Source organism: Globicephala melas, chromosome 6 (assembly GCF_963455315.2).
Source record: "Globicephala melas chromosome 6, mGloMel1.2, whole genome shotgun sequence".
Lineage (NCBI taxonomy): Eukaryota > Metazoa > Chordata > Mammalia > Artiodactyla > Delphinidae > Globicephala > Globicephala melas.
In genome coordinates, this window is record NC_083319.1 from 42,308,001 (window position 1) to 42,324,617 (window position 16,617).

Genomic DNA, 16,617 nt, shown 5'->3' on the forward strand with positions numbered 1-16,617 from the left:
AATCCCACTACTGGGCATATAACCTGAGAAAACCATAATTCAAAAAGAGTCATGTACCACAATGTTCATTGCAGCTCTGTTTACAATCGCCAGGACATGGAAGCAACCTGTGTCCATTGAAAGATGAATGGATAAAGATGTGACACATATATACAATGGAATATTACTCAGCCATAAAAGGAAACGAAATTGAGTTATTTGCAGTGTGGTGGATGGACCTAGAGTCTGTCATACAGAGTGAAGTAAGTCAGAAAGAGAAAGAGAAATACCATATGCTAACACATATATGTGGAATCTAAAAAAAAAAAAGTTCTGAAGAACCTAGGGGCAAGACAAGAATAAAGACGCCAACATAGAGAATAGACTTGAGGAAATGGGGAGTGGGAAGGGGAAGTGGTGATGAAGAGAGTGGGACAGACATAAGTACTCTACCAAATGTAAAATAGATAGCTAGTGGGAAGCAGCCACACAGCACAGGGAGATCAGCTCGGTGCTTTGTGACCACATAGAGGAGTGGGATAGGGACAGTGGGAGGGAGATGCCAGAGGAAGGAGATATGCGGATATATGTATATGTATAGCTGATTCACTTTGTTATAAAGCAGATTCACTTTGTTATAAAGCAGCATATATATGTCCATGCCACTCTCTCACTTCATCCCAGCTTATACTTCCCCCTCCCCGTGTCCTCAAGTCATTTCTGTACATCAGCATCTTTATTTCTGTCCTGCCCATAGGTTCTTCAGAACCTTTTTTTTTTTTTTTAGGATTCCATATATATGTGTTAGCATACAGTATTTGTTTTTCTCTTTCTGACTTACTTCACTCTGTATGACAGACTCTAGGTCCATCCACCTCACTAAAAATAGCTCAACTTCGTTTCTTTTTATGGCTGAGTAATGTTCCATTGTATATATGTGCCACATCTTCCTTATCCATTCATATGTCAATGGACACTTAGGTTGCTTCCGTGTCCTGGCAATTGTAAATAGAGCTGCAATGAACATTGTGGTACGTGATTCTATTTGAATTATGGTTTTCTCAGGTTATATGCCCAGTAGTGGGATTGCTGGGTCTTATGGTAGTTTTATTTTTAGTTTTTTAAGGAACTTTCATTTTGATTGGTGTGAGGTGATACCTCATTGTAGTTTTGATTTGCATTTCTCTAAAGATTAGTGATGTTGAGCATCCTGTCACGTGTTTGTTGGCAATCTGTGTATCTTCTTTGGAGAAATGTCTATTTAGGTCTTCTGCCCATTTTTGGATTGGGTTGTTTGTTTTTTTGTTATTGAGCTGCATGAGCTGCTTGTAAATTTTTGAGATTAATCCTTTGTCAGTTGCTTCATTTGCAAATATTTTCTCCCATTCTGAAGGTTGTCTTTTCGTCTTGTTCATGTTTTCCTTTGCTGTGCAAAAGCTTTTAAGTTTCATTAGGTCCCATTTGTTTACTTTTGTTTTTATTTCCATTTTCTTAGGAGGTGGGTCAAGAAGGATCTTGCTGTGATTTACGTCATAGAGTGTTCAGCCTATGTTTTCCTCTAAGAGTTTTATAGTGTCAGGCCTTACATTTAAGTCTTTAATCCATTTTGAGTTTATTTTTGTGTATGATGTTAGGAAGTGTTCTAATTTCATTCTTTTACATGTAGCTGTCCAGTTTTCCCAGCTCCACTTATTGAAGAGGCTGTCTTTTCTCCATTGTATATTCTTGCCTCCCTTATCAAAGATAAGGTGACCATATGTGCGTGGGTTTATCTCTGGGCTTTCTATCCTCTTCCATTGGTCTAAATTTCTGTCTTTGTGCCAGTACCATACTGCATTGATTACTGTAGCTTTGTAGTATAGTCTGAAGTCAGGGAGCCTGATTCCTCCAGCTCCGTTTTTCTTTCTGAAGATTGCTTTGGCCATTCGGGGTCTTTTGTGTTTCCATAGAAATTGTGATATTTTTTGTTGTAGTTCTGTGAAAAATGTCATTGGTAGTTTGATAAGGATTGCATTGAATCTGTAGATTGCTTTGGGTAGTATAGTCATTTTCACAATGTTGATTCATCCAATCCAAGAACATGGTATATCTTTCCATCTGCTTGTATCATCTTTGATTTCTTTCATCAGTGTCTTATAATTTTCTGCATACAGGTTTTTTGCCTCCTTAGGTGGGTTTATTCCTAGGTATTTTATTCTTTTTATTTCAGTGGTAAATGGGAGTTTTTCCTTGATTTCTCTTTCAGATTTTTCATCATCAGTTTGTAGGAATGCAAGATTTCTGTGCATTAATTTTGCATCCTGCTACTTTACCAAATTCATTGATTAGCTCTAGTAGTTTTCTGGTAGCATCTTTAGGATTCTCTATGTGTAGTATCATGTCATCTGCAAACAGTGACAGCTTTACTTCTTCTTTTCTGATTTGGATTCCTTTTATTTCTTTTTCTTCTCTGATTGCTGTGGCTAAAACTTCTAAAACTATGTTGAATAACAGTGGTGAGAGTGGATAAACTTGTCTTGTTCCTGATCTTGGAGGAAATGGTTTCAGTTTTTCACCATTGAGAATGATGTTGGCTGTGGATTTGTCCTATATGGCCTTTATTATGTTGAAGTAACTTTCCTCTATGCCTACTTTCTGGAGAAAAGGAATGAAATTGAGTTATTTGTAATGAGATGGATGGACCTATAATCTATCATATAGAGTGAAGTAACTCAGAAGATTGAAAAACAAATACCATATGCTACAACACATAGCGTTAATCTAAAAAAATGGTACTGATGAACCTAGTGGCAGGGCAGGAATAAAGATGCAGACATAGAGAACGGACTTGAGGACACAGCGGGGCAAGGGGAAGCTGGGATGAAGAGAGAGAGAAGCACTGACATATATACACTACCAAATGTAAAATGGATGGCTAGTGGGAAGCTGCTGCATAGCACAGGGAGATTAGCTCGATGCTTTGTGACAACCTAGAGAGGTGGTATAGCGAGGATGGCAGGGAGGCTCAAGAGGGAGAGGGTACGGTGATATATGTATACTTATAGCTGAGTCACTTTGTTGTACACCAGAAACTAACACAATATTGTAAAGCAATTATACTCCAATAAATGTATTTTTTAAAAAAAGAAAGAAAGAAATAAGAAGTTTTGGTGAGGATGTGAAGAAAAGGAAACTCTTGTTCACTGTCGGTGGGAATGTAACAGGCACCATGGAAAGCAGTACAAAGCTTCCTCAAAAAATTAAAAATAGAACTACCATATGATCCAGCAATTCCACCTCTAGGTATTTATCCAAAGAGAATGAAAACACTATCTCACAAAGATATCTGCACCCGCATGTTCACTGCAGCATTACTTTCAATAGCCAAGACATGGAAGCAAGCTAAGAGTCCATCAATGGATGAATGGATAAAGAAAATGTGCTATGTGTGTGCATGCGTGCGTGCATGGTGTGTGTGTATGTGTGTGTGTGTATATATATAATGGAATATTGTTCAGCCACAAAAAAGAATGAAATCCTGCCATTTGTGACAACATGGATGGACCTTGAGGGCATTATGCTAAGTAAAGTAAGTCAGACGGAGAAAAACAAATACCATATGATCTCACTTATATGTGGAATCTAACAACAACAACAACAAACTAACAACCAAGCTCATAGATATAGAGAACACATTGGTAGATTGCCAGAGGTAGGGCCTTGCGGGTGGATGAAATAGGTGAAGGTGGTCAAAAGGTACTAACTTCCAGTTATAAAATAAATAAGTCACAGGGAAGTAACATACAACATGATGACTGTAGTTAATAATGTAGAATTGTATATTTGAAAGTTGCTAAGAGAGTGGATCTTAAAAGTTCTCATCACAAGAAAAAAATTTATGTATGGTGACAGATGTTAACAAGAATTATTGTGGTGATCATTTCACAATATATAGAAATATTGAATCATTATGTTGTATATATGAAACTAATATAATGTCTTATGTCAATTATATCTCAATTTTTAACATGCCTCTAATGGCACAGGAAAAAGGTACCAAAAGTGTGACTCTCTCACCGGAGATGGACTTAAGTACCCATAAACAAATGGAGCGAGAGGTATGAGACTGAGAAATCTTTTAAATATTGCAAATTTAAGATGCTTGGCTAGAAAAGAACTCAAGTGTGGCTATTGACACATTGGGGCTGATTTCTATTAAATGGATAAAAAGCTTACCAAATTTTGGAGAACAACAAGAACCAACAGTCATGGGAGAGAATTGGTCTTCTCACAGAGGGCATATGGGACAGGGATGTAGTAGACATTTTGAATATGACTGTTGTGGCAGTTCTGTAATATGGTCACAAATTCTTTGGCATTTATCTGTGCTTGTGACTGCTTCAATAAGTATAGTAGAAGTGAAACTATGTCCCTTGGTCACTGGAACGCTCTTTGAGCCCTGAGCTGCCATGTAAAAAGTCCATCTTCCCTGAGGCTGCCATGCTATGAGGAAGCCCAAGCCACATGGACTTGTTGTGTCAACAGTACCATCTGAGCACAGGTTTCAGCCATTTCAACCCAAGCATGAAACATGTGAGTAAAGAAGCCATCTCAGAAGTGAGTCCCCTAGCCCAGCTATTTGTCAGCATCCAGCCATTTAAGTCATCCCAGCTGAGAGCCCAGATATCATGGAGCAGGGAAGAGCCATCCCCACCACACCTCTTCTGAATTTCTGACCTACCAAATCTATGAACATTGTAAAAAATTTTGTTTTACACCATTAGGTTTTCAAGTGATTTGATAGGCAATAGATGTTATGGACTGAATTATGTTCCCTCTAAATTTACCCTCAGTACCTCAGAATGTTATTATATTTGGAGATGGGCCTTTTTTTTTTTTTTTTTTTTTTTGCGGTACGCGGGCCTCTCACCGCTGTGGCCTCTCCCGTTGTGGAGCACAGGCTCCGGATGCGCAGGCCCAACGGCCATGGCTCACGGGCCCAGCCGCTCCGTGGCACGTGGGATCCTCCCGGACCGGGGCACGAACCTGTGTCCCCTGCATCGGCAGGCGGACTCCCAACCACTGCGCCACCAGGGAAGCCCATGGAGATGGGCCTTTAAAGATATGATTATGTTTAAATGAGGCCATTAGGGTAGGCCCTAATCCAATCTGACTAGCGTCCTCATAAGAAGAGGAGATTAGGGCATACAGAGACCCCAGAGACACTCAGATACAGAGTAAAGACCATGTAACAACACAGTGAGAAGGTGGCCATCTGCAAGCCAAGGAGGCCTCAGGAGAAACCAACACTGCCAACACCCTGTTCTTGCACTGCTAGCCACCAGAACTATGAGAAAATAAATTTTTGTTGTTTAAGCCACTCAGTCTGTGATACTTTGTTATGGAAGCTCTGGAAAACTCAAGAAAAATCTTTCTCGCCCTCATTCCTACCCGATTCTGCCAGGTGAACCTTCAAACTCCTATTTTGCTAAGTAACCTTCATCCTCATTCTTAACTTTTACTTAAAATCCAGGCCTGAATGGCATCCTCTCAGAAATTGGATTTGGGGTTCAGGGAGAACTAGGGAATCTCCCCAGTGTGCATGCAGAAAGATCCAGTCTGCAAAGGCAAGCCAATAAAGCAGACGCCCAGAAATGAGCAGGTAAAAGAGGGGAGATTCTTAAACATTTCATTCTTCTAGTCTAATAGAATTTTCTTGAGGGCCAGCTGTATGCCATATATTCTGAGAAATGGCCTCATGTACCTATTGTGAACCCTCTAACTTGATTAAGTTGGCTCAAGTTGGTTTCCATGATGTGCAACCAAAGAGCCCTGAATAACCCACGTGTCAAGTTGAGTCCACCGGCAGTGGACATTCATGGGGTGGGGGCCTAGACAGAAGAATGTGAGAGGACTCCTGACCCCAGCCCTCACTCCTGGCACACCCAGAAAAAAGCTGGAGAGACCTTTGGTGAGGTCAGGAAGTCTCTACATGAGCAAGTGGGCAAGATGAGTCAAGGAGATTTGAGTTATTACTGGAAACGTGATCTCATTTGTACCCATAACCTTGAGAGGCCTGAGGAAATTTTAGTTCCAGAAAAATACATTGAAAAGAATGACAGAAACCTTTGACAATAGTGCCAGGCAGGCCAAAACCTAGAATGAACTGGATTTTTTTTTTAAGTGCTAAGGAAAAATGTCACTCCAGAAAGAAACACAAGACAAATTGAATCTGCTGGCAGTGTGTTATGAAGTGGTTGGCCAGAATGAAAAAATAAGAATAAAAATAAAACAAAAACAGTGTTTCGGGAAGAAGCTGCATGTGTCAGAAAGAAAGCTCAGCTATGACCCAGCTGCTAGTAGGAAGGGAAAAGGGGGCAGCCCACACTCATTCTTAGCTTGTCACTCCTGACCAAAGCTTGGTCCTACGGCAGGTCCCAAACACGCAATGGAAGAGTTCTCGGATAGGATGAGGAGAAAGAGCAATGCTGAAAACCCGGCCTGGGGAGGAACTAGGGGGCCAGTACACAAACCACAGCTCAGTCCTAGCCTAAGACCCAGAAGCTTCTTATCCCTAAACAATGGCACATGTATCCTGATAGAGAAGCAGACATATCCTGATAGGCACATGAACCCTGATGGAAAGCAGCATATATCCTGATAGCAAAAACACTTATGTAGGGCTTCCCTGGTGGCGCAGTGGTTGAGAGTCCGCCTGCCGATGCAGGGGACACGGGTTCATGCCCCGGTCAGGGAAGATCCCACATGCCGCAGAGCGGCTGGGCCCGTGAGCCATGGCCGCTGAGCCTGCACGTCCGGAGCCTGTGCTCCGCAACGGGAGAGGCCACAACAGTGAGAGGCCCGCATACCGCAAAAAACAAACAAACAAACAAACAAAAAAAACACTTATATAAATTGAAACACTTACGTAAATTATTCTTGAATACTTGCATCCTAGGGGAGGATTATACTTCCCTGTGCCACTGATGTCAGGCCAGTCCATGAGACTCCTTCCAGCCAATGAAGTGTAAGCAAAATGTGTCATTTCTAGACAGTCACTTTTGGACCCAGTGTGTGGCTTGTCATTTCTCCTGTTGCTCAACCATGAGACTGGCAACGTTCCAGATAGAGGCTGTTCCCAGGGTAAAAGGCTTATGAACAAAGCTGTAATGACTTGTAATGAATGTGAAGTATAATGAGAAATCTTTGTGTTACCAGCCATTGTGATGGGGGGGAGGAGCACTTGTTACTGCAGCATCTAGCCTCTCCTGACTTACAACCTGCAAGATCAATAGCTTTGGTGATAAGAATAGAGCATTTCTGGTCACCAGGAAGAATCTACAGGCTTCAGGGATTGGCAGTGAAAGAGTATTTTGGGAAAAACCAGGGCAACCATTAAATAAATGTACTAAAGTTTGAAAAATAGAATCAACTAAAAAATATCATACTGAGGACTATACTGATTTGGCAAAAAAAAAAAAATGTGCAGGGAATATTTCAATGTTTGTAGTTTAAGTAAATATTGAAAGAGGTTTTCTTTTTCTCCTATGTAATTGAAGTGCTAGAGGCCATTCACTTCCAAACAAGCCTTATCTTTATGGAGACCTGCCTTCTTTGACAACAAACTTCTGAAGGTCTCCAGTGTTGATATGGACAGATGACATCTCTTCCCATCAGATAAGATCATGAAAGTAGTCTGTCTTCATGATTCTTTATTCACTGTCTTGAAACTTCTGCAACTTCCCTTGAATTGCAGTTCTTTGAACTCTGGTCTTCAGCTCTTCTGTTGCTTTCTCTTTGATGATTTCTAAGTCTTTGAAGACTTACTAGCAAATATTCTAAGAAATAAGAAGGCTCAGGAACTTCCTTGATTGTGGCTTCCTGTCCAGTGCGTCTAATGCCTCAAGCAATGTTTGAGAGACATCACATAATATGGTGGCATCTACATCAGACTCAGTAACCTTTATGATCTTTTCCTTATGATCACTGGCCCTGTTGAAACATATAGATGCAAGATGGATATGTTACTTTCTTTGGACTTCTTCAATTTGTCCTACTATGTCTTATTTTATGCTTCAGGTGAGCATTTTTTCTCCTTTTAGTGTTCATGACTTCACATAATGAATTTTTCTCTGGTTTAAATATCATACTATCATAAATAGGAATTAAATGGGAATTAAAACAAACCTAAGTAAACCACTGAACCATCCTGCTTAAGAATATAGTCTTCTTGGGCTTCCCTGGTGGCGCAGTGGTTGAGAGTCCACCTGCCGATGCAGGGGACACGGGTTCGTGCCCCGGTCCGGGAAGATCCCACATGCTGCGGAGCGGCTAGGCCCGTGAGCCGTGGCCGCTGAGCCTGCGCGTCCGGAGCCTGTGCTCCACAACGGGAGAGGCCACAACAGTGAGAAGCCCGCGTACCGAAAAAAAAAAAAAAAAAGAATATAGTCTTCTTGGTCACAATAGAATCAAATGGTCTACCCTATACAAATGAATCCTTCCCCATTACTGACCATTCAGTACCAGGAGTGGGTAATTATTAATTTCTTTTGAGCATCACAGTATAGTATACCTTTGGATTTTGTTTTTAAATCAGAGAGTGTTCATAAATAGAAAAACAATATTAACACCTGATTTTCTTAATTTAAAAATCATAAATTGAGCATTTGTATACCTGCAAATGAAAGTATTATCTAACAATGAAAATACTTATCTGGTGAAGCAGCAATTTCCCTCTCATTGGATAGGATCTTTACAGATAGTGACTGGATGATCAAATGTTAACATTACACTAGTCAAGTAGGATGGTGGAACCATTTACCTTTTGACTAATTCAATATTATATAAAGTTTTATGGCATAAAAGAACCTTTTAAATAGAATGTTTGCTCTACTGTATCAAACAGCCTAATCAAAAGAGAAAACGGGAAGATGCTAGTTCTGCCAAAATTTAAATCAGACAGCACATTTTCTGAATTATTATCAAGTTGTATTACTAAAACCAAATTATTAAAACATTTGTCTGATGAAATCTATTTTTCATACTGATTTCCTCTGAATTTTCCCTGTAAAGTTAAGCTAGTGATATCTCATAAGAATATGCACCGTGGCTAGGTAAGTAAAATTTTCGAGATACCAAGAACACTCTAAATAATTCATGAAGTATCTCATGTCATACTGAGGCATGTCAAATTCAAACTTTTGTGCGTATTAATGATTCACTGTTTACTTATGGTCACTGCATGAAATTTTATTTTCATTTGAAAAAAATGTAAAATTAGTTCAGAGGAGAAACCAAGATGCCAGAAATGGGATGGACATAAAACTTTCCCTTTGATAATTTGTTTCACTATTTTGCATTAAAGGTTTGCAATGAAGTTGCCTGGATAATTAAATTACTTAGGAAATTTTCACCCAAATGAGTGAAGATAGCAGAAGTTTACCGTAAGAGTAAAAAATATTGTTCCTACGTTTTATATTGCTCTGTACTTTTTTCAAACCCAGTTTTCCAGGGCTGAGCTTTCAAGGACAACCAAACTGATTGTTCCTCTCTCCAGATTTGCTTCCTGAAGCTCATCTGCCTGCAACCTATCCCTAGTCAAGTGGCCTCTCATTGTCACATACATACGCAGTATAGCTTCTTATAGCACTATGTATATTTCTCCCTTACCTGCAGTACGTTTCCTCTCCCTTCCACTTATTCACATTTGAGAGGAAGGAACTAACTGTATGGCTCCTCTAATACAATTCTCTCATTTAAAAATTGAGAACCTGTACCCTAGCAGAACCATCTGGAGACTTACCCAATGAAAAAGTGTAAACCACGTCTCCTCTGTGAGGTGTTATTATGCACATAGCATTCATTTATTTTCCTCTCACATGAATTCCCTCAAAACCAAAGCCCTTCCACATCTTTTGCCAGTACTTGGTACTGTCAGCCTTTTTTATTTTAACCTTTCTAGTGTGTAGTGGTATCTCATTATGGTTTTAATTTGCATTTCCCTAGTGATTAATAATATTGAGCATCTTTTCATCTGCTTATTTGCAAGTTGTTATGTCTTCTTTGGTGAAATGTTATTCAAATATTTTGTCCATTTTTTTCTATTGAGTTGTTGTCTTATTATTATTGTTACAAGGTTTTTTTAAAAAATATTTATTTATTTATTTGGTTGCACCGGGTCTTAGTTTCAGCTCCCGGGCTCCTTTAGTTGTGGCTTGCCGGCTCCTTAGTTGCAACAAGTTTTTTAATATATATTTTGGGTACATTTCTTTATCAGTTTTATGTTTTGCAAATTTTCTCCTAGTCTATGGTTTGTCCGTTCATTTTTTTTTTTTTTTTTTTTTTTTGCTGTACGCAGGCCTCTCCCTGTTGTGGCCTCTTCCGTTGCGGAACACAGGCTCCGGACGCGCAGGCTCAGCGGCCATGGCTCACGGGCCCAGCTGCTCCGCGGCATGTGGGATCTTCCCGGACCGGGGCACGAACCCGTGTCCCCTGCATCGGCAGGTGGACTCTCAACCACTGCACCACCAGGGAAGCCCTGTCAGTTCATTTTTTTAAATGTCCTTTGAAAAACAAATTTTTCAGTTTTGATAAACTCCAGTTTGTCAATTTTTTCTTTTATGGAGAATGCTTTTGGTGTCATATCTAAGAAAATTTTGCCTAACCCAAGAGCACAAAGATTATCATATTTGTTTCCTTCTAGATTTATAGTTTTAGTTTTTATATTTAGGTCTATAATTTGTCTTGAGTAAATTTTTTGTATGGTATGAGGAAAAGGGCTAGGTTTATTTTTTTTTTTTTGCATTTAGATAATGCAGTTTTCTCAGTGCCATTTGTTAAAAAGATGATCCTTATCCTATTGGATTACCTTGGAAGTTTTATCAAAAATATATTGGCCATATAAATTCCCTGGCAGTGCAGTGGTTAGGACTCGATGCTTTCACTGCCGCGAGCACGGGTTCGATCCCTTGTTGGGGAACTAAGATCCCGCAAGCCGCGCGGTGCAGGCAAAAATTAATTAATTAATTAATTTAAAAAAGGAATTCCCTAGCAGTCCAGTGGTTAGGACTCTGCGCTTTCACTGCCCCGGGACTGGGTTCAATCCGTGGTCGGAGAACTAAGATCCCACAAGCAGTGAGGTGTGGCAAAAAAATTAAATTAAATTAAAAAAAATATATATATATATATGCACCATATGTATAAAGTTTATTTCCAAACTCTATTCTGTTTCACTGATTATGCTTATCCTTATGCTAATACCACGCTGTCTTGAATGCCGAAGCTTTATAGCAAGTCTTAACTCAAATATGTATGTCCTCTGAATTTGTTGTTTTTCAAAGTGGTTTTAGCTGCTGCCCTTTGCATTTCTCTATGACTTTTAGGATCTTCTTGTCAATTTCCACACACACAAAAAAAGCCTACTGGGATTTTAAAAGGATTGCATTGAATTGATAGGTTAACTTGGAGGGAATTACCAACTTAACAATATTAAGTCTTTCCAGTCCATGAATATGAAATGTCTTTATTTGTCTTTGTTAATTTTTCTCAACAATTATTTATAGTTTTCATGATACAAGTCCTGCACTTTTTTGTTAAATATATTCCTAAGTAATCTTTTTGATAGTATCACAAATGAAATTGTTTCCTTAATTTCAGTTTTGGATTGTTCATTGTTAGCTTCTAGAAATAAAATTGATTTTTGTACATTGATCTTGCATACTCTGGACCTTGGTAACCTAGATTATTAGTTCTAATAGGGTTCTTCTTTGGTACATGCCTTAGGATCTTCTATATACAAGATCATATCATCACAAATAAGACAGTTTTATTTATTTTTTTCTAATCTATATACCTCTAGTATCTTTATTCCTTACTGCACTGGCTAGAATCTCCACTACAGTCTTGAATAAAAGTGATGAAAATGGGTATCCCTTTCTTATTCCTGATATTAGGGGTAAAGAATTCAGTCTTTCACCACTAAGTATAGTGTTGTTAGTTTTTCAGAGATGTCCTTTATCAGGTTGAGAAAGTTTGTTGAGAGTTTTTATCATAAATAATTATTGAATTTGGCCAGATACTTTTTATGTATTTATTGAGATGATAATAGAGATGATAATACGGTTTCTGTCCATCGCTCTCTATTAATATAGTGCATTACATTAATTGATTTTCAGACATTTAACTAACTTTATATTTCTAGGATAAACTCCACTTGGTCATGATATATAATTGTTTTTATATGGTGCTGAGACCAATTTACTAATATTTTGTTAAGGATTCTTTCATCTATATTCATAAGGAATGTTGGCCTGTAGTTTTCTTTTTATGTGTTTGTATATGTATTGCTTTTTGACTTGAAAACAATATTGTATGTATGCACCTTAAGATATACTCTCTCATGGAGTTTACAGTCCTGTTGGAAAGTCAGAAATAATAAAAGAACATAATTTTTTTTTTTTTTTTCGGTACACGGGCCTCTCACTGTTGTGGCCTCTCCCGTTGCGGAGCACAGGCTCCGGACGCGCAGGCTCAGCGGCCATGGCTCACGGGCCCAGCCGCTCCGCGGCATGTGGGATCCTCCCGGACCGGGACACGAACCCGTGTCCCCTGCATCAGCAGGCGGACTCTCAACCACTGCGCCACCAGCGAAGCCCCATAATTTTTTTTACATATACAATTATAATTGTGATTGCTCTAAAAGAAAGTAATAATATTATACGATTTATTTTTAAGTAACAGAACCAAGTGGAGACGGGTAGGGGGGCACACTTAAGAGGGTAGTAAGGAAGACCTCTCCGAAGGAGTGACATTCGAGCTGAAACCTAAAGAATGAGGCAGCTGGAAAAGGGAGAGGGGGTGAGGGAGGTTCCAGACAGAGGTGACAACAGGTGCAGAGGCTCCACTCAGGAAAAACTTTGATAAATTAGAGAAACTGAAAAAGGTGTGTTTGAGCCACCTAAGAGAAGAGAAAGACATGAATGACTAATGGATTGTGGGAAAAGAGATGCACGACTGAAAGGTAAAATGCTCTACTTCATATTCAAAAGGTATTGAATTCAGCCTTGAGCAAAATGAAAATGCCAATTAAAGAAGGCAAGGAGTTGCTTGGATGGAAGGATATTTATTTCTAATCCTGTTTTCTGTCCCTTGGTAGGTTCTTAGAGGCTGAGGATGGTGGTACACTCACAAACCTCAAGATCCACCTGGTTGAATATGACTGCAGGGATCTTCAAACATCTTATACACCAAAACCCAAAGAAGAGAAGCCTGCCCACTGCAATTTGCTGGAAGTACTTGTATAAATGGCTCAGTATGGCTTTTATTCTTTGATGCTTATAAGGGTTTTTCTGGCATTCACGGAGTTACATGCCCATTCATCTGTCAAAACTGAAAGAGAAATCTTTCTCAAGAAAGTGTTCAAAGGCACATGTCTAAAAAAATGCAACATAATAAGACAAGTGAAAAATGCTAGGTCCTAAATATTCTAAGCATTCTGGGAAGCATGGGTACATTTTAAAACTGATTGCTGTTCTAATTCTCTGTGTATCATATTCATAGCTTTTAAAAAAATTACTGATTTCTTTGATGAAGAGTTTAGCAAATGCAGAAATTGAATCTTAATTTCAGAATGCTTTGATTGCTTCTAATTGCTTGTTGTTTTTTCACATGTCTGAGTTTAATATCACAGAAAGCTTTTGAATCATTAGCTCTGGAAAAATAACCCTGTCACTTAATCACACAATAAGTGAATTACAGGCATCCAGGCCAGCCAAGGAACCTGACCTGGAAGTTCCTTTCTAAGACTCAACTGGGAGATTCATCTGTCTTCAGCCATGCAAATCATTTCTCATCTTAGTGGAAAATTTCAGGATGGCCTCACAGCTATAAATTTCCAAGCTCATCTGGAAATTCATTGCCCCATCCACAACTGAACATTCTAGGCAATGGAAGAAGCTTTGAGTTATATTCACTCTCTGAAACAAGGGACTCTTGAAGGTCTTGAGATGGGAAGGAAAGAGGCAGGACACAAATGCTACATAATGAAGAAGGGGCGCAGCGGTTGGGATGTGATGAAGACCAGCTGGAACCAGCTGCAAACAATGTGGCTGTGAGAATAGCCCAGGCATTGACCTTTAGCTCATTATACCTTCCTTGTAACACTAAAAATCACTCCCCCTTACACCTGACAGTTCCCAGGAAGACCAAAAAGGCCAGAAAGTTCCCAGTGGCCCAATTCCTGGGAAATCCCCAAAATAGCAAGAATATTCCTCCCACTCATTAGCCTATGAAATTAGCCCATAAAAACCTATGGCCCCATTCCTGGGGCCACTCTCACTTCCTGAGACGTCCACATTCTGCCTATAGAATGTGCATGTCTAAATAAATTTGTTTTCCCTTTACTCTGGCTGGCTCTTGAATTCTTTCCTGCCAAAAACCCTCACTTGGCAATCGGTCCTAAGACTCCTGCAGGTCCCATGACGTGACATTTCCCTCTCCTGCAACAGTCTTATCTTGCCAGCCTCCCCTTCTCCCTCTCCCCGCCTGCCTCGCCACCCCCCGCCCCTGCAGCACTAACAGTATGATGCAGAGGGAGCCTTAAAATGACCTGTACCGCAGGTTGTGGTTAGCCCTTAGCTTAAGAACACAAACTTTGGAATTAGACCTGACTTCAGGACTTCCCACTTTTAGTTGTATGCCCTAGGGAAAGTTATTTACTCTCTCTGAGTCTCCATTTCTTCATCTAAAGAATGGAGGAAATAATCTCAACCTCAAATGGCATAAGAATCAAACAAGATGATATATATAAAGCACATACCCTAGTTCTCGGCACGTGATAAGCGCGCATGAAATGGTAGCTATTAACGTTATTGCCATTGTTGTTTCTATTTTTTTTTTTTTTTGAGATTGAAGTATAGTTGATTTACAATGTTGTGTTAGTTTCTGGTATACAGCAAAGTGAGTCAGTTATACATATATGTATATTCTTTTTCAGATTCTTTTCCATTCGAGTTTATTACAGGATATTGAGTATAGTTCCCTGTGCTATACAGTAGGTCCTTGTTGTTTACCTATTTTATCAGTATATATAGTAGTTTGTATCTGCTAATCCCAAACTCCTAATTTATCTCCCCCATCCCTTTTTCCCTTTGGTAACCGTAAGTTTGTTTTCTAGGTCTGTGGGTCTGTTTCTGTTTCGTAGATAAGTTCATTTGTATTATATTTTAGATTCCACATATAAGTGATATCGTATGCTATTTGTCTTTCTCTGTTTGACTTACTTCACTTAGTATGATAATCTCTATTTCTATTTCTATTTCTAAGTTCTGTCTGCCAGTCGTTCTACACACCCAACCATCGGTGGAAATCTTTGAATCTTATCAGTGGACGGGAGTTTTAAAATTTTGTTACTCAACCCACTTAATTTACAGGTAAAGAAACTCATCTATCTATAAAATATCTAAGAGGACACACACTTGTCCAAGTTTGTACTGAATGACAGAGCTGAAGTCTCTTGATTTTCAGGCCAGAGTTCAATTCTGCTCGAAATGCTCAAGTACTTTGGTTACTCTTGAGTATGTGCAGAATTATTCGTCCTGTTTTCATATTTTTATGATCAGTTACAGTTTTAGTTCTAGCTTGCTATCATGTGCGACTTAGGCTAACCAATATACTTATCTGAAAAAATCCAAAAACAGTATTTTTTTGCACCTAAAAATAATTAGAAGGTGAAAAATCTAATTGGAAGAGAAATATTTTGAAAATGGTACAAAAAGAATACAAAATAATTAGAAGAAATATATACACAAAGAAATATTGTAGGAGAATAATGACTTTGTTATAAATGATGATAGTTTTCTTTTTAATATTCTAAAGGACTTTTTCCAGGAAAAATGATGTTTGATGTGAAGTTTAATATATACTCTTCATACATGTATGTTTATATTACTAAAACTTTTTAAAAGTTTTTCTTTTTCTTCCTAAATGTTTCAGCTAAACAAGAGTGAAGGTTTTGGAGAAGGGAGGAAGGGGAGAGAGACCTGGTGCTATTTTTCCCCTGTGACAGAAGGGAGTTTACCAAGAAACAGAAGATGGATGCCACACTGTTGGGTGGTAAGTACCACGGTTCCATGGCCAGAAGGACTTCACTGAAGTCCAAAGCAAAAGAGGGAATTCAGTAAGTGATTCTTGATTATAGCTACAATACTGAGCTGGGAGTTGAGGAGAAGTGTTCTTCTCTTGTGCTAGTTCAGCATCGCCTCAGCTTTGTTCTCTTGGGTCTCCAGCCCGTAGTGTCACCAACTCATCCCTGACCTGGGAGGGTGTAGCCCAGGAAATTTACTGAATACATGAGAACAGTACTAGTACTGCTATGGTTACTTGGCTCAAATTAAATATATAAGATGAAGTAAGATTCCTTTTATTCTTATTTACATAAGCAAAATGTGCTAACTGCAAATAATTCAAATGATATGAAAAACCAAATCCTCTTTACCCACACTATGTGGTACCTTACTTTTTTTTTTCTTACTTGACCATATGTCTTAAAGCTCTTTTATGAAGTAAATATAAATCTACCTCATTTTTTTCAGTCATCATGTAGTATTCCACAATATAAATGTACCATATTTCATCTAACCCTTCTCTAACCGAGGAAAATTT